This window comes from Camelus dromedarius, chromosome 1, assembly GCF_036321535.1.
Source record: "Camelus dromedarius isolate mCamDro1 chromosome 1, mCamDro1.pat, whole genome shotgun sequence".
Lineage (NCBI taxonomy): Eukaryota > Metazoa > Chordata > Mammalia > Artiodactyla > Camelidae > Camelus > Camelus dromedarius.
Genome location: NC_087436.1, coordinates 32,391 through 59,483, shown reverse-complemented (window position 1 = coordinate 59,483; position 27,093 = coordinate 32,391). Strand labels below are relative to the sequence as shown.

General features: G+C 44.9%; 1 protein-coding gene across 23 annotated transcripts in view; it reads right to left on the bottom strand.

The window, feature by feature from the left end:
- The window catches only part of LOC135320226 (uncharacterized), a 140,459-nt gene that overhangs the window by 96,314 nt on the left and 17,052 nt on the right, over positions 1-27,093 (bottom strand). For 17 of the 23 annotated variants that reach the window (XM_064484285.1, XM_064484792.1, XM_064484633.1 and 14 more), the window contains 3 exons: positions 22,562-22,721; positions 19,278-19,508; positions 18,791-18,913 (listed from right to left, as the gene is read on the bottom strand). The gene's annotated coding sequence lies outside the window, so the exon portion shown is untranslated. Of the gene's footprint in view, positions 1-5,615; positions 5,839-18,779; positions 18,914-19,277; positions 19,509-22,561; positions 22,722-24,355; positions 24,474-27,093 lie in introns of those variants that run through there. The other 6 variants (XM_064483503.1, XM_064484385.1, XM_064483199.1 and 3 more) reach the window with 4 other exon arrangements.

Sequence of the window (27,093 nt, the reverse complement as noted above, 5' to 3'; positions counted from 1 at the left end):
ACTAGCTCTGTGACCTTGGCCAACTTACTCTCTCCGTGCCTCAATTTCCACATTGTAAACCTGGGATAACAATCAAATCTCCCTTACTCACTTGTTGTGAAGATTGAAGGATTCATTTCTGTAAAACGCTCAGAAAAGAATGTAGCACATTTTTGGTGCTCAACAAATGTGAATTTAATAAGAAAGTGATTTACAAGTCTCCCTACTAATCATCTTCTGTGTTTCATGGCTAGTCTGAGTCCCAAAGGAAATCCTTATTTCCCCTCTTATAAACTCTTGGAGAGCACCCTTCTCTTGCATCTCACCACCTGTTTAAACTGAGAGAAGGGATGCCTCCTCCACACTCCTCTGGTCCATGGAGAGTGCTTCCCCCTTCACACCCCTGACCCCTGGCCAACGGCTAGCACTCTTCACAATAACAGATTGAGGTGTGAGTCCGGAGAGACAAGCAGGGCATATGAAACCTTTCCTTTCCCTCCAGTGTTGGCCACCCTTGGGAAGCACCCGGGATGCTCAGCTCCATGGCAGGGCAGCCCTGTGCAGGATGGGGCAGATCATCTTAAGGGAAGGCTCGCTGTGGCCCAGAGTTACCTGGGACTGCGTGAGTCTCTAATTCTGGGACACAGTATCATGACATGCATTTTCCCACAGCCCTGAATTTCATGGAGAACGTGGCTTCATCAGTAATAAAGGAGACATTTATCGCCTGTCTGTTCTTCTGTGTCATCTCTCAGTTGGCTGCTGGAGAAAACATGTGTATAAGTATTGGGTCCACTTAAGCCCCAATATATATGAAGTACCAAAAAATTCTGTGGCTTAACGTTGGTTCAGGGCGACTGTGTAACGGTCCTGACTTTGCTGATGCTAAATTATGGGTATAGGAACTATGGAACCTCCTCAAATATCTTTCATCATAAAACCAGCTTTTCTTATTTTCCTGTTTCTTAGTAATTGCCAAAGACTGTAAAATGATGGCTTCATACAAAACAGGAGCTAAACTTTATGAGCCCTTTGACATTCCCACTGTGCTAAACAATTTACATAATTTCTAATTCTCACAATTCTGCAAAGCATATACGAGCATCCCCATCTCACAGACGAGGGAGAAACTCAGAACAAACTGACTCAGGCTCACGTGGCTCAGTGACAGCGTGTGCACGCAAACCCAAGTCAAATCACTACACCCCTTCTTCTATGTACAAAATCACCTCCCACCAAATGACACACAGCGGCTGGGTCAATACTCAGGGAACTCAGTACACTTTTCAGCTTTAAGGTGCTCAAGAGGCCGCTTCTAGCTGCTTTATAAAATCCCGGCTCACTGGTTGCTAACACTGGAATAAAAGACCGATTTTGCCATTGTTGCACAGCAAGTCTGAAATGTTCACAGCGAGATGACAGAATAAAACAAAGATATAGGCAGAATAATTTTTCCAGGTAGACAGACATAATGGACATTGTGCTATTCTGAAGCACTAAGCAAAGGAATCAAAGCAAAAAAATATTTGTTAAGCCTTCTTTTACAAACAGGAAAATTAAGAATGTATGAAGGTGCAACAGCGCCTCCTATGGCTAAAAAGACCTTCCAGGTTGCCGGGAAAGATGCAACACAAAAATTGCTTGTTGAATCAGAAACAAGAATCAGATAACTAAAAGCTTATGTAGCACATACTGCAGTTTGCTTCGGGGAAGGGAGGGGTATTCAGTATTTAATCTGACATTGCTAATACTCTTGAATATAAACAAAAGACACAGGCTCATGGAAACACATCTTAGAAGAGGAAAGAATCCAGTCCAGCCACTTCATTTTACAGGAGGGGAGACTGAGATCTGGGATCTGTCCTTCCGGCAATCAGCAGCAAAGCTCTCTCTCCTAGGCCTCATGTCATGCACTGTAGCAAAAACCAACAGATCTGTACTAGACCTCTATTCATAAAAGTCACGTCTGTATTTTTCCAACAGTAGGTAATCTAAGTATCTTGCAAAATACTTCTCAAAGAGCCAGGGAAATCATACAAGTGTATTGAAATACAAAAACTTTTATTTGCACATTAAAACAGCATGAGCTTTATTCTATTAAAAAAAGTGACATGTCAAATCAATGTTTTGATATTTTAAAACCTATTAAGCATGCAGAAAAATAAATCAAAATTTCTTTAATCACAAAAGAAAGAAGCTTATTCCCTTAAAATAATCAATGTGGATTTTTCTAAACTTAATAGTTCTGGTCAGATTTCTACGAATTTAAATGTCTGAGTGGATGGTTACACGGCAACATGAATTCTGAGTTGTAACAACACACATTCTGTGTAAATAATCTTCAAGGCCATCTGCTTAAGGTGATTTAACTAGTCCCTGTCTCACTAGAATGATACAGATTTCATTAAACCTTCATACTGCACACACACACAAAACCCTGAATCCTTGTTACTTTAAGCCATATTCATATATTCATATATATGCATATTGAATATGCATCAGAAACAAGCCACCCTCTTTAGTATTCAGAGTTGATCCTTCTAAACTATCTGTCCTTGTGACAGCATATTTTTACTAAGCAGCTCTTGGGTGCTTCGTATACAAGGCGTCTACATCTCACAGTCAAACAAGGTAAACGGCATCACTCAAATTTCACAAATGAGGAAATGTACTTAAGCCATGAAAACAACTTACATATTCATCAACAGGAAAGAAAAGAGTAAAGATTTTACTTACAATATTCACTGACAAAACTTTCCTCCATACTAAGACTACATAGAACCAATTCAGTCTTTGTAAATTTTTCTGTCAATAAGCACCACTAGAGAAAAACAAGCAACATCATTAGCAATGGTTGGACTTTCAAAGCCCACTCCTATTTTGCACTATAATCATTTTTAATATTTTGTTTTTAGTGTTTACAGAGCACTAAAATAAAAAAATATAAACTTTTTAAGCCATTGCCTGAGAATGCAACATTTGTGAAAATGTACAATTTCAATTTATGCCACTCTGTCTCACATTCTCACTGGTGTCTCTCCTTTGAAGGCTTCATCAAACTGAGACCGCTAAAATCGTTCACTTATGGACTCACAGGAGTTCGGGAAACCACTCAACACGGGGCTGATCAGAGGAGACATTGAGAAAGCATCCTGTGCAGCCTGGGTTCCAGCCCTGAGTCTGCCAGCGCCAGCTGTGTGAGATTTTGGACAAGCTGCCCCATTTCTCAATCCCTCAGCTGCAAAAAAGGAGACACTGATGCCTACCCTTAAACACCTGCTATGAGGTAAAATATGAGGAAAGCATTTTAGCCTTAGGGAGGTGTCCACTCAGAGCAAGCTTGGTCATTATGATGATGAGGATTACTTTTAATAAGTTAAGGCAGACAAAAAATTAGAAATCACCATAAAGGAGAAACATTTTATGTCAATGAGCATTTACTTTTGAAAGGATTGCAGAATGTTTTATAGAATTTTTTAATAAACCAAATTTTGTCCACTAATTATAGATTTACAGGTTCATGGACATGTCTCCAGAAAAAGAATTAGAGGCCTCTAATCTCTGAATACTAAGAAAGAAAAGTTTAAAAAAATCACGGGGGAGATTATACCTCACTTGAGAGAGTATGTGCTCAGCATGCATGAGACCCTCAGTTCAGACACCAGTAACTCCATTTAAAGACTTTTTTTTCAAGAAATGGAGAATTAAATAAAATTTGGAGGAATACAGAAGTTGTTTAGAGACTCAACTCAGATTAAAGATGGGGGAAAAATATCCATTTCTCATAGGAAATCTTGAGAACTATGTAAACCGGATCTGAGTTGTCTAATCTTTTAACATTACTCATGAATTCCTATTACCAAGTCTTAAAACTGCCTGATAACCCACAGTGGTGATACTGATCATAACAGCTGCCAACACGGATCGAGCTCCGGCTAGGACTGCTCTGTTCGGCCATCTCGGCCCTGAGGCCTCACCAGGCTGAGAGCACTAAATTTTGTCATTCATGAGTATCTCGTGTAAGTCCTCCCTTTGTGCTCCTCCCTCTCCCCTCACCAGCCCCTCTGAGGGAAGCACTGTTATCATCTTCCCCACCCGCAGATAAGGCCACTGAGGCACAGAGACTAAACCTGCTCCAGGTCACATCGGCATAAAAGGACGTCTATATTTCTGCTGTTTTACTATTGACAAAGGAATCTGAGATATCAATTCAAGGGAGACTGTTAAATAATCAAGTCTGTCAGGTCTTCACCTCAAAGAGCAGATAGTATAGATTCCTGATGTAGGATGAGGCTGCCGCCACAAACTGACTCAGCTTGAAATTAATATCCAAGATGAAGCAGCGGATACACGTAAATATTCACGATTGTCAACTCCGCTCACGGGTCTGGGCCCTTCACTGCCTGAACGGGGGTGAAATCCCCACCCCTGTCAGGGATGGAAGCGCGGCTCTTCCCAGTGTCACCCAGGCTTCACGGGCTGTTTCCCCCCACAGGCTCTCCTCAACGATTAAAAATCTCTCAAGATTTTTACACCATGCAAAACTCAAAGACATTTCTGCAGATAGAGCACTTCCTCAGGCTTAAAAATTTTTTGCTTACACTCAGCAAGGGGGAAAATAACACATGACTCTGCAAAGTCTCTGAGCCTCACCACTCACAGGAGTAGAATGGCCTCAGCACAAGATGACTCTTCACGGATGAGAACAAAATAAATCCGCCCCCAACCACAGGCACTCCCAGAGACAGCGCTCAGCAGTTTTCTGCACACTCACGGTTGTGCAGCCCTCACCACCATCTATTTCCAGAACACTTCATCACCCCAGAAGAACACCCCTGTCACTAGCATTCACTCCCCAAGCCCCCTCCACCCATCCCCTTGCAACCATCACCTGCTCCCTGCCTCTGCATGTGCCTATTCTGAGCATTTCAGATCACTGAAGTCAACAATATGTGGCCGTTTGTGTCTGCTTCCTTTCACTTAACGTGCTGTTATGAAGGCTCGTCCATGTTGAAGTGGTATCAGCATCTCTCTCTTTTTTTTTTTTTTGAAAGTGTTAAAGTTTATTAGAAGGTGGTAAGTACTATCAAAAAGAGTAGAGAGGAGCATAAGTGATTGGGTTTCAAAGGGAAAAGGGCGGGTTGAGCAGTCAGGGTGGACTTCCCAGAGCAGGTGGCTTTTTCATATTCCCCTTTATTTATTTTTTCTTTTTTATTCACTCTTACGTCTGAATAATGTTCCACTACATGGAGATACTACATTCTGTTCATCCATTCAGCAGCTTTGTACGGACGAGGTCCAGAAGAATGAGTGTAAGAGGTGACTAGGCAGGGATGGCATTAAACAAAGGGCAAGATGTGCTTTGAAAAAAAAAAAAAGCCAACAAACAGAGGCACAAGGAAATTCAGCGTGTTTCTGAGAAAGTGCATGCTTGCTTCAGCATGACTGCCGTGCAGGGCTGGGTGGGGGGATTGACAGGAGACACAATGAGGGAGTCACCTGAGAATATTCCCCATGCAAGCAGCTCAGCCATTTCTCCTCCTTCATCCTGTATTTTAGAGCCATTTTTGATAGGTTTTCTATTTCAAGTAACAGTACTTTTTACACATCTGATCATCTGCATCAGATCACCTTACCTCCAAGCCACAGAAAGTCATTCACTGACTGGAGCAGCTCCAAGACATAACGGTGATGGACCAGGGAGTCCTGCAGCATCCCGGCCTGCAGGCACAAACCCCCACATGTTCCATGGTGATGTCCGGAAAGTAAAATGCATGGAAATATCTCACTGCTTGTGCACGATATCTGCCCCCAAATTGCCCCAAAATCATGCTGGCAGAGCACTACTGAGCCCTCTCACTACAAAAAAAAAAAAAAAAAAAAAAAAAAAAAAAAAAAAAAAGATAGAGAGAGAGAGAACAGAAAAGAAAAGAATAAAGCTAAGTAGGCAAATTTAGGGTTTTCCATTGAAAACCAGCAAGCATCACTGCCAGTATCTCAGCTGGAATGGTCCTGTCTTCAAAAACCACTGCGCAGTTACGTTGCAAACGTGATAGACATATATGTATTCCACGTAGATGATATTACAGTAGGATTTTTTTTTTGAAATTTCCAGTTGCAACATTAACACAAGAGAGTTTATATTTCAGCTTTAAAAAAATCAGTTATCTTCCACTTTCTTAATTTTGAACCTATTATTATTTTATAAAGGGTGCTATGCTGCAAATTATAAACCAACTGTTTGGCTTCTGCCAACAAGAACTTTATGACTTCAGTATTTCAGAGCAAGATTTAATGATGCTTTGAGAAGTGGGGCCTGGGGCGCTCACTAACAGCTCTTTAAATACTGACAAGGATGTGCTATTTAAGTAATGCAAAGGCTCTAACTCTACATTAACTCAGAATCCAAAGAAACTACACCAAAGCCTTACTTTATCATTTTTAAATTTTGCTATTCTTTTGAATATTAAATTTCTTAAAAGATAAGATTTTTTTTTGAGAAAGACAGCAGCTGTATTAAATTTCCTCTCACCAAGAAAGCAATCTTTATCAAGAATAAATACCCCTATGGAAATCCAAAAGACGGGACGTTTCTAGCTAAGTGAACATGCAGATCTCAACACAAGCCTAAATCCTATCAGATCTCACTCGAACGAGCTCATCAAAGTCCTGGACTACCCTGAAACTTAGCTCTTCTGTTCCAAATGTTGGCTGAGCTAAGATCATCACACAAGGCAGGGAAGAAGAGAAAAGTCCACCTGGCTGCATCCGTTTTCTTCCAGCCACAAGGTGCCGCTAGGGGGTCACAGTTAATAAGCCCTCCCCATGAGGAAATCCGGCATCCACACTGCCCCTGCCGTCCCCAAGCAGCCCCGACGCCCCTCTCCCACTGGTGGCCCCCCAGCCTGTCAATGGTCTTCTAATGACCCTCCCAGTTGCTGGCACTCTCCCCCTCTTCCCCACTTCACACACACACACACACACACACACACAACACACACACACACACACAGCCAGGACAGCCTTCCCAAAGCACAAATTTGATTACATCACCCCCACTTCAAACCCTTCAGAGGCTCCCTGGTAGAGTTCTAGCCCCACCCCCGACCCTGCTCGCCCACCTTCACCACAGTACCCAGGTCCACAATGACCTCAGGTGCCCCCTGACCTGCTGCTACTTCCCACTTGCCTCCAGGCTCATTTTGACGGTTTGTCAAGGAAGCCTTCCTTCCCTCGAACCTCTGCCCTTTGGGTTAGGTGCCCCTGCTGTGTTCCTAGAACATTCTACGCTAAGACAACTTCTGACACTGCTAAGCTCTCAAGAAGCAATACATTTTTCTTACTACTGTGAGTCCACCCTCTCTCCCCTGGACACTCAGAATTGCATGTGTTATGAATAAATGAATGAAGGGGTGGGTCTCAAAGGGACGGGCAGAGTTGCTCTCGCCCACCCCGACCCCTTCTTTCTGTAGAACATCAGAAACAAAACCAGGAGTACCTCTCCTGAGGGTCACTTTCTGCTGACACACTTCACTGCCTCTTCTGTGTCAGTTCTAGTAAAAAAGCAAGCTCCTCCAAAACCTCCAACCCTAGGCCCACTCCAGGGTCCTCCCAAGCAGGGGCACCCTCCACCCTGGACCACACAGTGCACTCTCCCCGAGTCCCCACCCCACAATCCTCCAGGCCTCTACCCGGGCTGCTCCTGCCACCTGAGTCACCCTCTTGATTCCTTCTCTTGGCTGACTCTTACTCTGTCCTCATAACTGAATGTAGAGCCCATTTCTTCAAGGAAGCCCTCTCTGATGATGTCCTTTAGCTCTTGGCTGGGCTCCCTCTACAGCAGGACTGCTTGGCGACCAACTGGTGTTTGTCCACCTGCTCCTCGGAGACCATGACATCTTGGAGGCCACGTGGGAAAAAGGAGTGAGACGACAAGAGGGGTGGGAAGAGCAAAAAGCAAAATCACAGCCCAAGTCCCAGATTCAAGGATTCTGTCTCAGAAGAAAAGAATAAAATATTTCATACGTATGTCATTTGGCTATGAGTTTTGTGGCTCATGGAAAGCAAGAGGTTGGTGTTCTAGTCTAAAATCCAAGTTACATGCAAAGAAATGTACATATTCATATCCAAAGGAAACCAGAGCTGCTCAACAACAGTTTGCAGTTAAAATCAAAGGAACTTTGATAAAGGCAATCTCTCTCTCTCTCTCTCTCTCTCTCTCTCCTTTTTTTTTTTTGTATCATATAGCTGTAGAAGTATTTGTGTAACTAAGTGATGGCTACAGCCTATGATTCTGCACTAGAGTGTTTGGGGCTGAGGAAGCCCAGATTACATGCACTGTGTAAATACAATCACACCAACACACTGACAGGCGCCCTAGTGGCTAAGCTGAAGTTCCAAAGCAGACAACCTTACTTTGCAAGACAGCTCTCATTAGAAATTAAGGAATGCAATATTCTGTATTCAATTACATACGTTATATGGGCCATTAAGCGATAGTGCATCTTGTCTAATGAAACCCCAAAATAAATAGTTAACGTCGATTTTCTCCATCTGACCCTTCTTTGCTAACTTTGGATATCAAACCCTCACTCCATACGGAAAGCTCAGATCTACGCTGCAGCAGGTTACATCCCGTGGAAGAAAGCCTATCAAGGGAGAACTGGAGAGTTTCCCTTCAGAAGCTGCTAAGTCTGGTTTTGCACCTGTACGTCATTTGCAACCACGTCAGCGTCAAAGGAGTAAGACCTTACCTCTGTGGGGCGAAAAGCACTGCGGTGCTTCTGAACCATCAAAGAACTCTGAGCTTTGTGAAACAGTCCTGAGGCACTTAAATCGTACTTTTTGTGAAAGGCTCCAAAACTGACCCAATTCACCAATCCAGGTACAACAGGGAGGTACCGGAATTAGTAGATAGAACATGCCCTTGAAGTCTGACAAGGCCCTGCTTGAATCCTGCTACAGCATTGACTAGCTGCTAAACGGACCAATCCCTTAACCCCTCTGAGAAGGCTTCCCAATCTGCAAAAGGGGGCTGCCACCGCCCACCTGGGAGACATGGATGTGAATGCAACACGCAAGTAGTGTGGCCGACTGGTACCTGACACGAGGCCTGGCTAGTTTCCCTCCGCTGCCCTTCTCCCCCTTTAAACTTGCATTGTTCCCCCTGGTAAGGGTCAAGCCCCCGGACCAGACTGCCCGATTCTTCTGTGTATCCCCGGATACATGCCTTACATTTAGGAGGCCAGAAAAAGAACTATCTCCTCCAACGTCACTATCAATATTCTTAAGAGTCTGGGTTTTTTAACTCTATTTTGCAGGGAGACTATTCCAGAACTGTCCAACCACCATTCTCCACTTTGGCTCCTCTCCCAGCGCCCGTCCCTTCTCACCTCAAATCTTCTGTCTGCTGGCCTTTTGTTCGTGGGAAAGAGAGTCCGCTAGGGTGGAGACTCCCTAGGCCTCTGTCCCTCCCTCACAGGTGAGTGTGACTACCTTCTCCCCACTCCCCACTCCGACTCCAGCTTCCGAGGAGGTTCCTCTCCCGGACCATTCAGCCTCTGCATCATCCCAAGACGCGCACGCGTGGCCACAACCCTCCCTTCAGATTTCTTCCTGGGTGGCCCTGCCCACCCCCAGGACCCTTAAGGATAAATGCCATTGCTCTGAAAATCCCAAACGCCACTGACTGACACACCAAAGCTGCATGGTCTGGGATTTCCTCCAACCCAGGCACAGCCCTGCCCCGCCTCAGCCTCAGTCTGCACCTCTCGAGATGAGCTCATCCACCTGCACGGCTGTGAACACCAGCTAAGAATGATGACTCCCAACGTGTATCTGTGGTCCGGCTCCTTCACATGAGCCCCAGGGCCATAGACCCGAGTGCCTCTTTGAAGTCCTAACTTGGATGAAAAATGGAATCTTAAAAATGCCTCATGTCCACCATTTACTCTAGAGTTCGATTCCTGGCAGGTACCTCCCAGGCTCCCGATTTTAGTAACAGACCCAGAACCCACCTAGGTGTTTGAGGTCACATTCAATTTCCCCTGTTCCTCCCCCCGGCCCTGCCCTGGAATCACTCCTGTCATTTCTATCGTTAAGCCAGTCTCAAGTCTGGTTCTGCAAGGACCACGGATGGAACCCCACAAGCTCATAGCAAGGTACAGTGCGTCACAGTCCTCCGAAGAGAGCTCCCTGGAGGGGGAGGCATCTCCTGCCGCTGGTCATCTCAGAAGGCACTGGATTCTCACAAAGGAGGCCCAGGAGAAGGGACTCAAGGTTCTCCTGTGATCTGAACTTTGAAGGGCCCGAGGTTTGGGGCAGTTCCTAGTTAGCAGACACACCTGCCAGTGAGCAGATGAGGATGGGGGAACCCAGGCAAGGCTGTTCTCACTCCGACCCCTGGGCTATCGGGAGCCACGGGAAAGGCCTGTGTCCAAGGCACAGCCCAGCCTTCACAGATCCCAGCCTGCATTTGCCAACCCAGATTGCCTAGACACCTACTTGCTACTCTTCCTTCTGTTCTGTTCCCCCCCAGAATGTGATGGACTCTTTCAGAAAGTCTGGCCTGTCTCAAGCGAGACCAAGTCAGTGAAGGATGAAGTGTCCACAATTGGACCAGGGCATGAAAGGAGAAACAAGGTCTCATGGCCAGCATGACGGTGGTGGCCAAACCCTTTCCCCGGGTGAGATGAACCAGGGTGTGGGTGAGAATGCAAGGTCACTTCACGGCTGACTGGGGTGTTGGAGACTCACTACCGCAAACTAACGACACGGCCGTCAGTGGTGGACGTCAGCTGCAACAGACACGGAGTCAGCTATTTACTGCCAACATGGGTTAATAGTAAAGGCTGGTACAGGGAGGCCTGCATGGCTGCTGAGGCAAACCACAGACCCGACTCTGAATGCCCACTGGCTGGAGCAGAGAGGAAGCTACGGTCCCCTTTAGCGGTCCCTGTGTCCACCAGATCCAAGTGAGCCAGCTACTTAGGAGAAGGCCATGTTGTTCTGATACTCAGAAAAACCAGCCTCGTAAAGGGAAAATAAGAGTGGCATGGAGTTTAGACCCGCTCCTGCCTCTCTATGAAGGCAAAGTAAAGTAAATGGCACGGGGAAGGTGAATGCAAAAACAAAAAACAAAAAAAACATAAAACCGGTGACTGCTTCCTCCAACAGCATCCCCTGCAGCTGCTCATCTCCGAGCCTGCCACTTTCTCACCAGTGACCACCGGCCAGGAATCTCCGTCACGCACGTCACACAGCGACAGCCCGGAACCGCGTGCCAAACACGTTTGTGTGAAAGACAGAATCAAGGAAGATGCTGCAGATTTTGACTTTCCAAGTTTAAATACTCCATGAAAAAAATCCCTCAGCAGCCGCCTAAATCAATTCGCATCTCACTTCTTCAAAACAATCAAACAAATTTAATAAGTGCGCATTTGTCACCAAACATAAGGAGGACCAAACTGGTTCCTCAAAGCAAGGATTTTAACAGGTATCAAACCCCAGTGGGTGATGTGCTAACAAAGCAAACATTCCAAAAAACTAGAAAATAAAAAGATGACTAGGATAATATATGGATCAAGGCAACTGTTAAGGTTTTTGCTTTTTAAAGCGATGGGGACAGCACGGAGGACAATCTGGCTATTTCCAATGCAGGGTGTGCACAGTCCACTTTTCAGACGCAACAACATGCTCACAGGGCGGTACAAGATAGAAAGGGAAATAGAAAAAGGAAAAGAGGAACAGCGAAAATTAGAAACACATGAGAACAAAAATAACTGACAGCAATTACAAGAATTTAGGTGAGTTTGGTGAGGACAGGGACGAGGGGACGGTGAGACCCACCCTCACCTATTGTTCCAGGGAAGGCAGGGGCCTGAGGCGAGCGGCGCTGCCTGGGGACCCCAACGTGGTCAGCGCCCCAAACCTAAACTTCACCTAGATGCGTGTAGACAGCTTTTGAGCTACAAAATGTGGTCGCATTTCAAGCTGGACAATTTTACTCACTCCCACCAAGAGTAACAGGAGAGAATTAGGCTCTGTTCCTGCACGAAAGCATTGTTTAAAAAAAGTAACGACTGAGGAATAGTAAAAGCAACAATGGAGTAAAAGTGACTGGAGGAGAGCGTACTTGACCCGAGCTCACTGGCCGCGTTATCTCACTGACGTTCAGATGCTGGCTGAGCCCTTACGGTACCAAAACAGACAGACCCACCAGGAGGGAGGTTTAATGCGCTGCTGTATTTTGATGCCGAGAGCCATGCCTGGTAAACGAGGTTCTGGGTAAACAATGGTGACAGTGTCAACCACTATGGGCTAAGCACACAACCAGCTACTCCGCCAAATCCCAAGGACACACTTCAAAAAGCAAAAACAAGCTGGCATTCTCTGGTGGGTCTGCAGACTCAGAGCCAAGCAGTTGCTGAGCAAACATATCACAAGTGATTCCTGTGACAAAAGAGGAGGCACTGGCCAGGGGGCTGGGGCAGGGCTCCAGGCTTCCACTGCTCACCCACCATTCTGTCCAGGGGGATAATGTGGTCCCTGCTTACGTTGCACCGATGCACCTACATTCACTGACGCCTGGGGACTGAGCAGGAGGTGACAGGTGACGGGAATGGAGCCAGCCTGGGAGTGGCACGGTGCTGGCATCTGTGCCCTCGGCTTTGCCCAGACCACTACATCTGCCAGCTCATCTACAAGAAGCAGAAGGGGAGAAAGCCATGTAGATCACAGGGCCCTGCGAGGACAAGTACAGGTCATGGCCACGATATGCCTCGCCCCTTCCTTAAGCCATAGAGGTATGTCCGGGGAGGAAGTGAAAATTCATCCAGAGCCCGCCAGGCACCACAAGCAGGTGGGACTCGGGTCCCCTGTGCCTGTCACTCACAGGACTGGTCTGGACTATCTTTTTATCAATTCTCTGGCATCTTCTCCTCCAACTTACCAACAACCAGAAAGTAGAATCTGATTTTAGACTCACAGAGAATCGCAGAACACCTCCTCCACTTCGGGCCCGGCAGCACGTGCCAGGTCCTCCGACCGTCACCTGTGGGACCGCCATAAGCCCTCTCCAGAGTCAAGGCCCGAGGCCGTAGGCCGGGGGGACACAGATTCCCACAATCTCCCCAGCAAATGGGGACCACCTCTCGGCAAAGGCATCTCACCCTCTTCTTCTCGAGGGATATCTCAATAGATACACAGGGAAACAGAGCAGAAGGTGGGGGGGGTAGGCAGCCCAGAAGAACTCGTCTGCACTTCCAAGACAAAGTGGGTCCGTTGACCTAATCACAGGGACAAAGTGAGGACGAATCTTTCCCTGCTGTGCCCCATACTCCGTGACATGCCTTTCCCTGCGTAAGGAGTTCATTTGGAAGCCCCTGGCAGTGTTTCCGTTGTCCTCAATTGGCATGGTGGTTGTCAGGCAGGGAGAGAGGGCCTGAGCCGTGCAGGTGCTGGACCTGGGAAGCAGGAGACACTGGCTCCACCCCCAGCTCAACCAGCGCCTCATTCTGCATCTCAGGATTCAGCATGACATCTATAAGCACAGGGATGAGACTGTCCCAGGAGAGGCTGTCCAACAGGAATGAAATGTGAGCCATGTAAAGAAAGTTTCCCAGTTGCCACATTTAAAGAGGTAACCCCCCCAAAAAAACCCCTAGAAACTGATTTTAAGAACATATCTTACTTATTCTACTGTATGTAAAATACTATCATTTTGACATGTAATCAATAAAGAAAGTAACAAGATAGTTTACATTCTATTTACTAGACAAGTCTCAGCGTCTGATGTGCATTTGACCTAGAGCACATCTCAGCTCCGAGCAGCCTCCTCCCCAGCTCTCCTAGCATCAGTGGCTTTGGCTAATCTATTGGACAGCAACTCCAGGGGTCACACCAGGGTAATTGGCTGAAAAGCGGGAGTAAGTGTCCATAATAACCCTAAAAGAATCTCTCCGAAACAAAGGCGGATTCACTTTTAAACGTCTGAAAACCGGCGGGTTGCTCCTCCCTCACGCCTTGGCTACAAGACAGCCCTCCTCCTTGCTGATCCCTTTCTGGATGTAGGGAAGCAACCCTTCACATAGCCAGGGTGGCCGGGCATCCAGGTAGACTTTCCTGTTCTCTGTGTCCAGTCCCACGAAGTCCTCATTCTCAAACAGGATGTAGAGCAGGAGGATCTTGTCCCCAGACTTGTCGGATGCAACGTCCAGCCACTTGGACTTGAGCATGATGAAGAGAGACTCAGTGAAGTCCTCGATCCTCTTCTCCACCACCCTGCAGTCCTCGTAAATTGACGGCCACGTTCATGCGCGGCTGCTCGGCCACCTCCCCATGCAGCACAAAGACAAAGAGCCGAGAGTCATAGAGCGTGGTGCCATACAGCTCCTCTGCACGTGGAGCTTCTCGAAGGTCTTGGCCAAGAGGCAGTCGGTAATGGTGACAAGGCCCACGACCTTGTGGTGTGTCTGGAAGTCGCTCCACCCATTCTCAGGCGCATAGTGGTGACTTTAGTGGATACAGAGTGCCCACTGCGAGCCGCACGGGCTGATCTGCCTCACCAAGGAGATTCGCTTATAGATGCATAACAAATTCTGCTCTGAGATGATCCCCACGAGTTGGACCACCACGGGGAGAGTCTGGTGGTCCTCAGCACACTGCACGTAGTCAGGGATGTTCATGTTGCAGGCCCTGACGAGAGGGAAGAGGAGACCGAGGTACATACTGTGCTGCGGGCTGCGGGCCTCACTGGGTTGCGGTGACCTGGTGTGTACCAGTCAGAAGGCAGGGGAAGCCCAAGCAAAGCCGGGGGTACAGTTTGTCCTCAGCGTCTGCACATGGCTACCGCAGCTCAGATCACATTACGCAGCTTTTGGTCTAGGCCTCCGCCCTCTGCAGAAAAGGGTCATTTCTTGTTTTCTGTTTCCAAGCACCTAGCCAGGCCCTGATGCAAAGTCAGTGCTCAAAACTGCTGAATAAAGGAATGAATAAAGGAACTGCTTCCACACCCCTCAGCAGGATATAATGCAAAGAAACACAGTAGGATCAAAAGTCCTGGATTTCAACTCCAATTTATTTGAACTCCTAAGCTGCAGAATACTTGATAAGAAAACTTGCTTTGGGGAGGAGGGTACAGTTCAGTGGTAGAGCAAATGCTTAGCATGTATGAGGTCCTGGGTTGAATCCTCAGTACCTCATTTAAAAAAAAAAATGAAACAAATAAATAAACCTATTTACCCCCCTCAAAAAATATTTTTTGAATTCCAAATTCAAGAAAAAAAAAAAACACCTTGCAACTGACACAACATTGTAAACATGAGTATACTTCAATTAAAAAAAAAATCCTTGCCTTACAAGAATATATCTGGATTATGGAAGTTTACAAGTGTAAAATGCCTAGGGTACCACCTGCATAAGAAGAAGGAAATGTACAAATTTACTATCCCTCATTTATGAGCTATATTTCCTTTGGGCGGTTTATAACATCTCAGAGCTAATTTTCTCAGATTAAAAAAAAAGAAGGAAACATTACCGGATTCTCCATACTGCTGAAGAATCAGATAAACCTATGATAGCATCTGACCCACAGAGTTTACTCAATAAATGCTTGTTGAATGAATGAACAAGCAAAGTGAATGCTGCTCCCTGCCACAGAGCATCATGATGGTACTGCCTGGAAATCCCAAGCCCACGTTTCACCCGACTCTACACTAACCATGTGTGACCTGGGCAGGCCTGTGTGCTCCTCTTAACCCCAGTTTAATCATGAATAGAAATGAGGGCAATAACACAAACCTCAAAGGGTTAGTGAGTCATTACTGAATTGTATCCCAACTTTGCAAGATGGAACCTTTAAAGAAACTTGGGCAAAAAGTCCGTAGGCCCTCTCCATATTATCTCTTACAACTACATGGGAATCTACATTATATCTCAAAATAAAAAGTCTAATTTATTAAAGAGGCTATTGAGGTTAAATGAGCTCACTGTCTCAAATAAGGAACACACAGTACAAATAGGTCAATGCCCAGCCCATGAGATACACTCAGTAAACATTCCCACTGAGCCCACTGGTCCCTCAAACTTCAGAGCACGATGATGTGTCCTCATGGCCAGAGGCCCCTGCACCTGAAACTAACAAAGCTAATGGTCCCCACTTTCAAGAGCCCCTGCCACCACCGTAGGTCTAATTTTGTACTTGTAATTTTTTTCTATTTATTAAATAGAAAAACGTAATTGCATAGCCTTCAGGTCACCAAAAGCAGACTACAGAGATCATGATGGCAGCCCTTCTTCATGAAACAATAAAATGAAAAGCCATTTCCACAAGATCTCTGTGTAAATCTACTAGGGAACTTCATCCTGGACTGAGAGGAAGAGGACTGGGGAGGAGGGGGCAATCTGCTGCACACAGACCCATGGGCCACCTGTCCCACGATGGACTTTAGACCCAACACTCACCCTCAAGGAACTTCAAAATAGACACAGACAGAGTGCTGTGGACAAGATTTTTTTTTTTTAAAAAATCCCTGATTCTCTCGCAGGTTTTGTTTCTACCGAGAAACAAATGTCTTATGTGTATAATGTTTCACAAAAGACTTAAACTATTATCACCCCAACTTGACGCATTAAGAAACTGAGGGAGAGAGGTTTATCACATTGTGCAAGATTAGAGAGAGGCAAAAAAAAAAAAAAGATTAGACTGAGGCCACGTCAGACACTGTATTTAAACCCAAGCCCCTGTTCCAGTGCTCACACTAGAAAGTGGGATACACTGCCCCTTTCCTGCCCTCTCCCTGCAATAAATGTCTGAAGAGTCTTTTCTGTGCCACCTGGAATCACAATCACTTCAATTTTCCACAAAGAGCTATGTCATTCCTTGGAGGATGTGTCAAAATCTGTATGTTGAATGGGAGGAGAGATTTGTATATTCGGTTTCTCAAAGGAAACATGGCTTAAAAGAAACTGAAAAGCACTTTTCTAGTCTAAGTCTTCATTGTGCAGAGAAGGAAACGGAGGCTCAGAAGAGATGAGGAAAGGGTCTTATTAACAAATATTGCCTCAGCGCAGCACCAAGCCAGCCTTGGGCACTTCTGGGGGAGGATCTGGAAGGCCCAGGAGAATGAGTCTTAGAAAACGGAAAGAGAAGAAGCATACGAGGCCCCGTCTCTACACCACCATACCATGAAGTTCCACCAAATTACCCAGTATGGGTGCAGCCAACATTAAGGTGGGCTAAACAGGTTATGGAAACCTGGAACTCTCAACCATAGTGGAAATTCCAACGTTTACTATGTTTTTTTTCCCAGTTCAAGCATCAGCTCAGTGGGCACTCTGTACCAGGCACTACATGAGGCCTGGAGTTCTCCCAAATACACAACTCTTATATCACGTGTGCAAACCACACACAGGCCCACCAGAAGGAAAATGCCCACAGATAAGGTGGAATTACTGAAACTGAAAGCAGCCAACCAGCATATATTACTAGCAAATACGGTGCTGCTAGAAATAGACTCATGGACATAGAAAGCAAACTGTGGTTAGCAGGCAGGAAAGGGGGGATTAACAGATACACATTAATAAATATAAAATAAATGACAAGGACCTACTATATAGCACAGGGAACTATATTCAATTTCTTGTAATGAGTTGTACTAAAAACAATCTAAAACATATGTAGATACATATGCATATGTTTATAACTGAATCTCTGCTGTACATCTGAAACTAACATTCTAAATTGACTACACTTCAATAAAAAGTAATTTTAAAAAATAAGTAAAAATAAAAGCAACGCCATTTAGAAAAAATAAAAGAATTCTCTGATCCCCTTAGCTGTAGGTGCTAGAGAAATCTGGTTACAAACACCAAGTCCACTGGGTCACTCCAGCACTGGCTGTCACTCTTTCTGACCATCAGAGAGTCACTTGGCTTCAGTGAGTTTATTTTCTCTTCTGTGAAAGGCTTCAGTTGCAACTAACGATGTATAGAATCTCATCATTCACAAACCCAACAATTAATGAGGACTTCCCATGTGCCAGGCTCTGGAAATATGAAAATATAGGGTCCGAGATATATTCATGGGTAGAAGAAATTTATGCCATAAAGACATTAATTCTTCTTCCTTTGATAGACAGATTCAATACAATTCTGTTTAGATTTCCTACCAGAGTTTTTATGGGTAACAAGATAATTTATGGTCAGGAGCAACCAAGAAACTTCTTTAGAACCAGCACTGGGAAGGGGTGGATAGGTCATTCATTTCCACTGGTCTTTCTGAAGTGATGAAAACGTTCTGGAATATTAATGGTTGCACCACTGTGAATATGCTAAAGCTGCTGAATTGTAGCATTTAAGTGGGTGGACTTCATGGTGTGTGAACAATATCACAATAAAGATGTTAAATGAAAAAATATTTCTTGACAATTATTTTTCCCTCTATACTACTAGTCTGCCCCACAATTTAAGAAGAACAAAAAAACCAAAACAAACCAAATTTTGCCAGGAGCTCTTTAGGACTGCAAAGTCCCTGAGTCTCCAACTCCTCTGGTGGTGCTGTTCCTGTTAACACACCCTAGCTGGGCTGGGCTAGTTAGGGACTGTAACTATCTTTTTAAGAAAGACGGCCACACGTTTCACCCTGGGAGAGGGAAGGATGGAGGATGTCACAGCCTCATGCCTTCAGCTCATTTTTAACTGAACCAAGCCTTGCTTTCAACACTGTAATCCCTCTCACTATAAAAACAGTGACATCATCAAGCACCGCCATCAAAACACGTGAAAGTGTTCAAGGTACTTACCTGGGGCAGAAACACTGAGGGAGGAGACGGAAGCTCGCTCAGCACTGACGCTCCCTTTTCCCGACTCCAACAGGAGAAGCTGGGGTTCACAGCCGGAGGCTCTCAGCCCGGGGAGCAGCGCCCACACCACTGAGCTGGTCCCCAGGTAGCGGGAAAGGGAGAGGAGGGCAGCCCCGGGGTCGCGGGTCAGGGAAAGCGGGGGGGGGGGGGGACGCGGGCTGTAGCCCCGCTCGGAGGCCAGCCCCAGCCCCAGCCCCAGCCGCCCGCCCCCGTCCGGGTCGGCAGACCCCGCCCGCCCGGGACACAGCCCGCCCAGGGGCGGGGACGGGCCGGCGGCCGAGGAGAGGCAGCCCGGGAGGAGAGAACTCGCGGGCGGGAGAGGGGAAGGGGACGCCAGCCGCGGACTGAGGGGAGCCCGGCTGGGGCGAGACGCGGCAAGTGCACACTTGGCCCTGGACAGCTGTGGCCGGGGCGCCGGGGCAGGAGCCAAAGTCCTACCGGGCGAAAGAGCTGAGAAGCCTTTGGGGCCGATCCCCGGCTCGGAGTTGCAGCTTCCAACCCTCGGTCCAGCTGGCACAGACTGCGCATGCGCAGGAGGGCCAGCTATCCTCTCTGTGTTCTGCAAGAGAAGTTGGGGAAGGGAGGGACGGAGAAGATGGGAGGAGGAGGGGAGAAGGGGAAAAGTGGAGGGAGAGACATGGACAGGAGGAGCAGAGAGAAGGCAGGGATCTGGAGTGTGGAGGAGAGTAGCAGAGATGGAGAGAAATAGTTTTAACTCTGGGGGCATCCTGAAGGAGGCAGCAGTCCTGCCTCTGCACACTTCTCTAACCCTTCAAGGCCCGCAGCTCATATTTTAACTCCCTGGCACAGCCCTCCACCCAAGGCCTCTGCAGGACCCCTACGGGGATCACACCCGTTGCCCCCAAGCGGAGCTGGGTTTCCTTTTGCTCTGGGAACCAAGCACCCGCAGGTGTTGTCGCTCAGAACTACCTTGGAAAGAGTACATATTCCCCTTTTACACGCTGGGACACAGGCAGGCAATATATCTGCCTTACCTCCACTGTCCCAGGTGTTGTGCTGGCGGGGAGCGGGAGGTACAAGGTCAGATCCCAAAAGGAGCATACTGCCTGAGTTTTGGTGCATAGTCCCCATCCTTCCTGGGTAAACCACTCCCCACACTCGGGGAACCATCAAGGGCACACAGTATGTCCCTGGGTGTGGGATAGCTGCCCTCAATTCCAGTGCCCATCTTGCTAGGAAGATAGGAGTGTTACTGAGTCCAAATTCATTCTCCTTAATGCAGGACAGGCCAGTAAGTTGGGAGACCAGGTGTTGGGGCATGAAATAGCAACTTTCTGTAGACCTAGATGGCAAACTAATGTCCTGGAAAACCATCTCCCCAAGTCAGAATTCAGGCTCCTTTCCTACGAGCTTGGTTTTTGCAATCTTCTTGATGTAGTAATTCTTTGTTGTTAGAATCCTTTGTTCTTGCAGCTATCTACCTGGGTCAGATCCCTGTAAACCTCCAACAAAACAAACGTTATTTTCTATTAGGTAACTTGTTATCTTTATATGAATGGAAAAGTGTTAAATATCCTTAAAGGTCAGAGCATTCAAAATAGGCTCTCCTGTATATTTTAGGCTCTAGGCAACATTGTTTTACAAGCAAGATGAAGCCTAGGAGACAGAGCACAGGGTTTAGTCAAAGGAACAGATCTAATATGGAGTCAGATTTGTTCTTTTCTATTACCAGGGCAGAAGACACATGAGGATTTAAATCCCTTTAAGTTAAAAATAAGTAATATTTTAAAGGAATTTACATACATAGGTCGGAATGTGCATAGCATATCTGGAAAACACACAAAGGTTTGTAAACAGTGGCATCTCCAGGGAGGGCTGAAAGAAGAGAGGATGAGGGAAAACTTCTTTCACTTGTGTATTTTTGTGCTCTGTTTGAAATTTTTTAACCACATGCATGTATTTCTTTTTCAGTTAAAAAAAATGTGTAATGGAGCAAAGGAGTAGCAAGCTCAGCAAATAAAGCAGCCATGGAATCACTGAGCCATCACTTTTGATTTCAGCCAGGAAGCATTTATTGACTCTCTCCTATGTGCCCAGTGCTGTTTTAAGACTTCTTTTATTTTTTTTCATAAAATAATAAAGTGCTATTCCTCACCCCTGCCCATGGCTGGTGGAAAACCAACTGAGTTTTTATTGAGTTGTTTTCCAAGAAGTAGAGATCAGTTATAAACAGAACACATCTTCAGGGCAAAACAGGCGGAGTGGTTTTCCAGCAGGCCAGATAGCTCTGAAGGGTTTTCAACAGAGGCACACAGAGGCTGAGAGAGAAAGCCTCCAGGACCCTACAAAAAGCTGCCCAAACTGCCTTCTCCATGGCACTACTGAAATAGGAAAGAACAAATCTGACTCCATATTAGATCTGTTCCTTTGACTTTAACCCTGTGCCCTGTTTCCTAGGCTTAGTCTTGTTGGTTCTGCACCTTTTGTAAAACAATGTTGCCTAGAGCCTGAAATATACAGGAGACCCTATTCTCAAGGCTCTGACTTTGAAGGATATTAACACTTTTCTATTCACATAAAGATAACAAGTTACAGAATAGAAAACAACATTTGTTTGTTGGAGGTTTACACGGATGTGACCCAGGTGAAGAGCTGCAAGAACAAAGGATTCTAACAACAAAGAATTCATACACCAAGTTTGCAACAACCAAGCATTCCCACTTCCCATTTTTAATATAAGAAGAGCCTGAAATCTGACTTGGGGTGATGGTTCCCCAGGACATTATTCTACCATTTCTCAGCTGGCTTTCCAAATTAAAGTCGCTATTTCTTGCCCCCAAAACCAGGTCTCCTGATTTATTGGCCTGTAATGCACGAGCAGAACAAGCCTGGACTCGGAAACACACACATTGAAAGTACCCATTTGGTATATTAAATGACCTGCTTCTACTCATCTTCCTGACGTTTTATTCTCTTGACCACTCCTGCTATGTTTATGAAAAACCTGTCATGTGGACACATTTCCACCTCTAGCCACTACCCTTCCAGGTAAGAACTGATGCCAAGAAGGCAATGGAAGTTGCTAGAAGGTATTACCTGGACAAAATAGAGAAGAAGTGGGTTCTGGCTGATGTTCAGGAGCAGGCTGGAACACCTGACAAGATGTTATAAGTACGGATAGACAGCTGGGCACCAAAGGAGAAGCTTCTAAACTTCCATGAGGGACTTGTTGGATAGGAAGGAAACGTCCCAGACTATAGCTCGGATCCCACCACGAGCTTCCTGGGCGAGTCTGGGCAAGTAATTTAAAATCTCTAGGCCCGTGCTGTCCAACATGGGAGCTACCAGCAACATGCAGGATTATGAAGTTATTCTGTAGCCAGACAGAATTATAAAAAGACATTTTATTGCAAAGGCCCAGCAGGTATAATATTTAAAAACGTTATTGGTTATCTTGACCTAACGAGATATTTTTGTATGTGTAGGTTTCTGTGGTTTGTAAGGCCTGTGACTAATGATTCCGTTACAGTGAAGTATTTTGAAATTATAAGTTACTGGACACAGTACCCTCATATCACAGTTGAAAAAAACTGATCCACATAAGCAAGGTGATCTGACTTATTAGTTATGAGCAGGGGCTCTGGGGCCAGCCTGCCTGAGTATAAATTCTCACTCTGCCTCCAGGGGGTTCTGTGTGAATCTTGGACAAATTATTGTTGTTTTTGTTGTCGTTGTTATTATTTGTGCCTCTTTTTCCTTACCTTTTAAGTAGCGAGGAATATGTAGACTCTATCTCCTACTGTGTTGGCAGGATTAAATGAGTAAACGTCTGTGCTGCCCACTTCCCTGGGTTTCAGCATTCTCCAGGCAATCAGTGCCAAACTCAGAGGCATTCTCCACTGTCTTCGTCAGTCTGGGGTGCTGTAACAAATTACCGTGGGTCGGGTGGCTTAAACAACCAGCATATTCCTTATGGTTTGGAGGCTGAGACTTTCAAGGTCAATGTATCCTTGAGAGGATTGCCAGCTCGAAGATGGCTGTCTTCCCAATATCTTCATATCCCAGAGAGCAGAGAGAAGCAAGCACTCTGGGGGCTTGTATAAGAACACTAATCCCATTCATGAGGGCTCTACTCTCATGACCTCATTTTATCCTACTAATCACGTCCCAAAGGCCCCACCTCCCAATACCATCACCCTGGGAGATGGGGTTTCGACATATGGATTTTGAGGGGATGCAAACATTCAGTCCACACATCGGCTAAGTCTCCCCAACATGCAGTCATCAAACCTGTAGCTAATTTCAAAGTAATATTTATGTCTCTCTGCCCATTTCCATTCCTACATCCACTATCACTGAAGCCCTGTTACATTTTATTCCTTATTTTTCTGGTAGAGATTTAATTGATTCCTCTAACTCCAATGCTCCCCTCGCTCCAGTCTGCTTAATAGCCCTGCCAGGTAGGTCTTCCTTAAAACACCTTCCACTTCACCTGGTTGTTTTTTAGTTGTAAATGTCAGAATCCTCTCCACACCCCATCCTATACCTTTAATCCGTTACACTACGGCTCACTATGTTATTTTCCTCTTACCAATGTAAGAAATTTCCATAAGCTTAAGAGCTTAAACCAGCACAGATTTATCAGCTTATGGCTGTGGAGGTCAGAGATCCAACACAGTTCTCATTGGGCTAAATTCAAGGTAGCAGCAGGGTTCCTTCCTTCTAGAGGGTCTAGAAGAGAATGTTTCCTTGTTGTTGTTGTTTTTTTCCAGTTTCCAGAGGTCACCCACCTTCCTTAGCTTGTGCCCCACGACTTCCTCCATTTTCATGGTCAGCAGCCTTTCTGAACATTGCTCTATGGCTACACCTCCCTCTGATTTTAAACTCAGCTGGGAAATGTCCTCCATTTCAAGGACCCCTGTGATTACATTCAGCCCACCTGGACAATCCAGGCTACTCGCCCTATTGTCTCATCTCAGGATCCCCTTGTCCCATCCCATTCAGGCATTATGAATGTGGCTGTGACACTCACCTTGTGTAACATTTCCTCTCATGGGCATTTTATGGTTCAAGGCACATATGAATGACTTTTTGTTTTTCTTCCTTAGCCTTTCTACATTCAGTATGTCTGGTGAGATTATATGAATCCTTTTTATTTGTCCCCCTGCACTAATCTTTAATAATGTATCATGGGTTTAAAATGCTAACTGATAGACAATTTAGAAGACAGAAATCCTCTAAGATTTTTGTCCTAAAATATCTGTCATGCATTTTGCCATGTACAGTAACATGTCACAGGTGGCTACCCTGTGGCCGGGGAGGGACATGATTCTGCCATAACACTCCCCTCATTCTCACCAATGTGCTGATCACCTAACCAAGGACCTATGCTCCCCGCTTCGCTCACTTCCTCCTCCTTTCCATTGACTACCCTGTTCCCATCGCTTCCTTCATTCAGCACATCAGGATTTCATGACCACATTCTTCTCTAAATGGAATGGGTATCTTGAATCTAATGTCTGACAACTGTTCTTACTGTATATGCACACACTGACCTGCACATAACCCCGTCCAGCTCTTTATTTTCCTAGAATCTCCCAGAGGAATCAGTTCCATGATGATGGTGATGATGATGATGATACTGACAATGATGACAGGGACCTCTCAAGGATTCTGATAAAGAGGGAATTAATAAAGGGAGGGAATCATTGCAAAATTGCCCCAGAGACAGGCTTAAAAGTAAATAACTGCTGTAGTGTTTAATGAAATTGACTAATATTTAACTATTTTTAAAACTTTATATCACTGAATTTAAAATTTTAACGGGAATTCTCATTCACCAGTAACCAAGATTCAACTCTAGGACCAAAGTCTAAGGATTTCAATCTTCTAACAAATTGTCCACTAGCCTTTTAAACACGTGATCCTTTTAAAAAGCTTAGTGCTGGGCTGAAAATAAGCAGGATTCATATAATCTCACCAGACACAGTGAATGTGGAAAGACTAAGGAAGAAAAACAAAAAGCCATTCATAACGTCTTGAACTTCACGTTGCTCACAGGAGAAAATGTTAGCCAAGGTGAGCGTCACATCAACATGACGCCTGAGTGGGATGGGGAAGCTGATCTTCCTCATCAGACATTTATCCTGATTTGTTAGATGCCAACACAGTTTCCTCATTGGATTTGCTTCTAACAAGTATGGAAGAATTTACGTTCTACCAAAAGCAGTCTAAACATTTTCCCCTGCTGTCAGGTCTCTGGACTGAATGTCCCCACAAGAAGGACATGAATATGTTTCATAGGGAATTCTTCCTGAGAAACAACAGGATTTTCGAGGGAAGAACTGCAGGCCCCCCATGGAGGGCTGGAGGAGTGCTAGAGGGGGCACTGGAAAAACAGCAGGAGTGAGTTCAGATACTACCGCTCAGGTTGCCAAAGACAGCATTGCTATCTCTGAGGATATGACATTCTCCCAAAAGTTCCATGAGTGAAGGTACCTGTGAACACTAAGCAGGTTGTTAAGAAACAGCAGCACATAATTTGCGTCACAGCTCAATTACAGTATGTTTAGATATTTGGAAAATAATTAGCCCATTTTCCTTTGAAACTGCAGCAGTAGCAATAGAAATAAAAAAGGCTGAGCCGTCTTGGAGACAACAATCAATAAACAATTCTAAATCGGCAGGATTCCTTGACGATATGCAAGCAATGAGCTAGATGTGTGCTGCAGATACCTCTTACTGCAGGGCTCACTCCTGCAAAGCATAGAACTAGTTTTCTCAGCAGACAGAGGGAACCAAGTCAAGATTCCAAATCTTGAGAGATTTACTATATGGCAGGAAAGATCACACAAGTACATCCAGCCAAATATGAATAAATGTAATCAAATATTATCAAATGTGATTGGAGCACAGATGAAACAGAAATTCCTTTCACCTGGGATCTAGAGAGACTTCTTCAGAAAATGTGGCTTTGGAGATGGCCAAAGACATGGGTGGAAATTTGGCAGAACAGGATGTAAGGAATTTTAAAACTGATTCTAAAATTCATATAAAAATTCAAAGGATCCCAAATATCCAAAACAATTTTGAACAAGAAAAACAAAGTTGGAAGACTTGCACTATCTGATTTTCAGCCTTTTTTTTTTTTTTTTAAACTACAGTAATCAGAAAGTATGGTGTTGGTGTAAAACAGGAAAATAGAATAATGGAGCAGAATAGAATGTTCAGAACTAAACCAACACTTATATAGACAATTGATTCTCAAAAAGGATGCAGTGGAGAAAGGATCTTTTCAACAAGTAGTGCTGGAAGAATTAGATAGTGATATGCAAAAAAAAAAAAAATGAACTTTGATCCACACCTCACAAAATATACAAAAATTAAGTCACAATGGATCATAGATCTTAATAGGAAATCTAAAACTATAAAACAGCTAGGAGAAAAAGCATAGGCTTAAGCTTTATGACCTTGGGTTTGGCAAATATTTCTTTGCTATGACACCAAAAGTATAATCTATTTTAAAAAGAAACTGATAGAGTGAACTTTATCAAAATGAAGACTCTTCAAAGCTGTTCTAAACACTGCTAAGCAAATGAAAAGACAAGCCTTAGACAGAAGCTATTTGCAGATCATATATCTGATAAAGGTCTCTCTTTGTATCTGATCCAGAATAAAGAGGTCTCAAAACTCAATAATAATGCAAACACCTGAATGAATGAATGAGGCCAGAAAACACACTTCAGTAAAGATATCCAGATGGATAATAAGCATATGAAAAGATGCTGATTAAAGATGCCATTAGTCATTAGAGAAATGCTTTCAAAAACCACAGTGAGATACTAGTACACATACATACAAGAATGAATACGATTAGAAAGACCGACCTTACCAAGTGCTGGTAAGGAAGTAGAGCAACCAGAGCTGATACACACCACAAGGAATTTACAATAGTACAACCATTTTGGAAAAGTCTTTAACAGTTTCTTTAAAAAAGGTAAATACCTATCTACCATATAACCCAGATATTCCTCATGTGGTGCTTTAGAAAAGAAAAGCATATGTCCATATAAAGACTTGTAACCAAATATTCACTGCAATTTTATTTATAATAGCTCAAGTTGTAAATAACCCATGCATCCATCAAGAAGTAAATGGAGAAACAAATGATGGTCTATCCAAACACTGCTCACAACAAACTCTTCAGTAAAAACTCAGCACTAAACAATACTCTGCTATAAGAAAAATAAGCTATTAATACAGCAACACAGATGACTCTCAAAATACTTACACT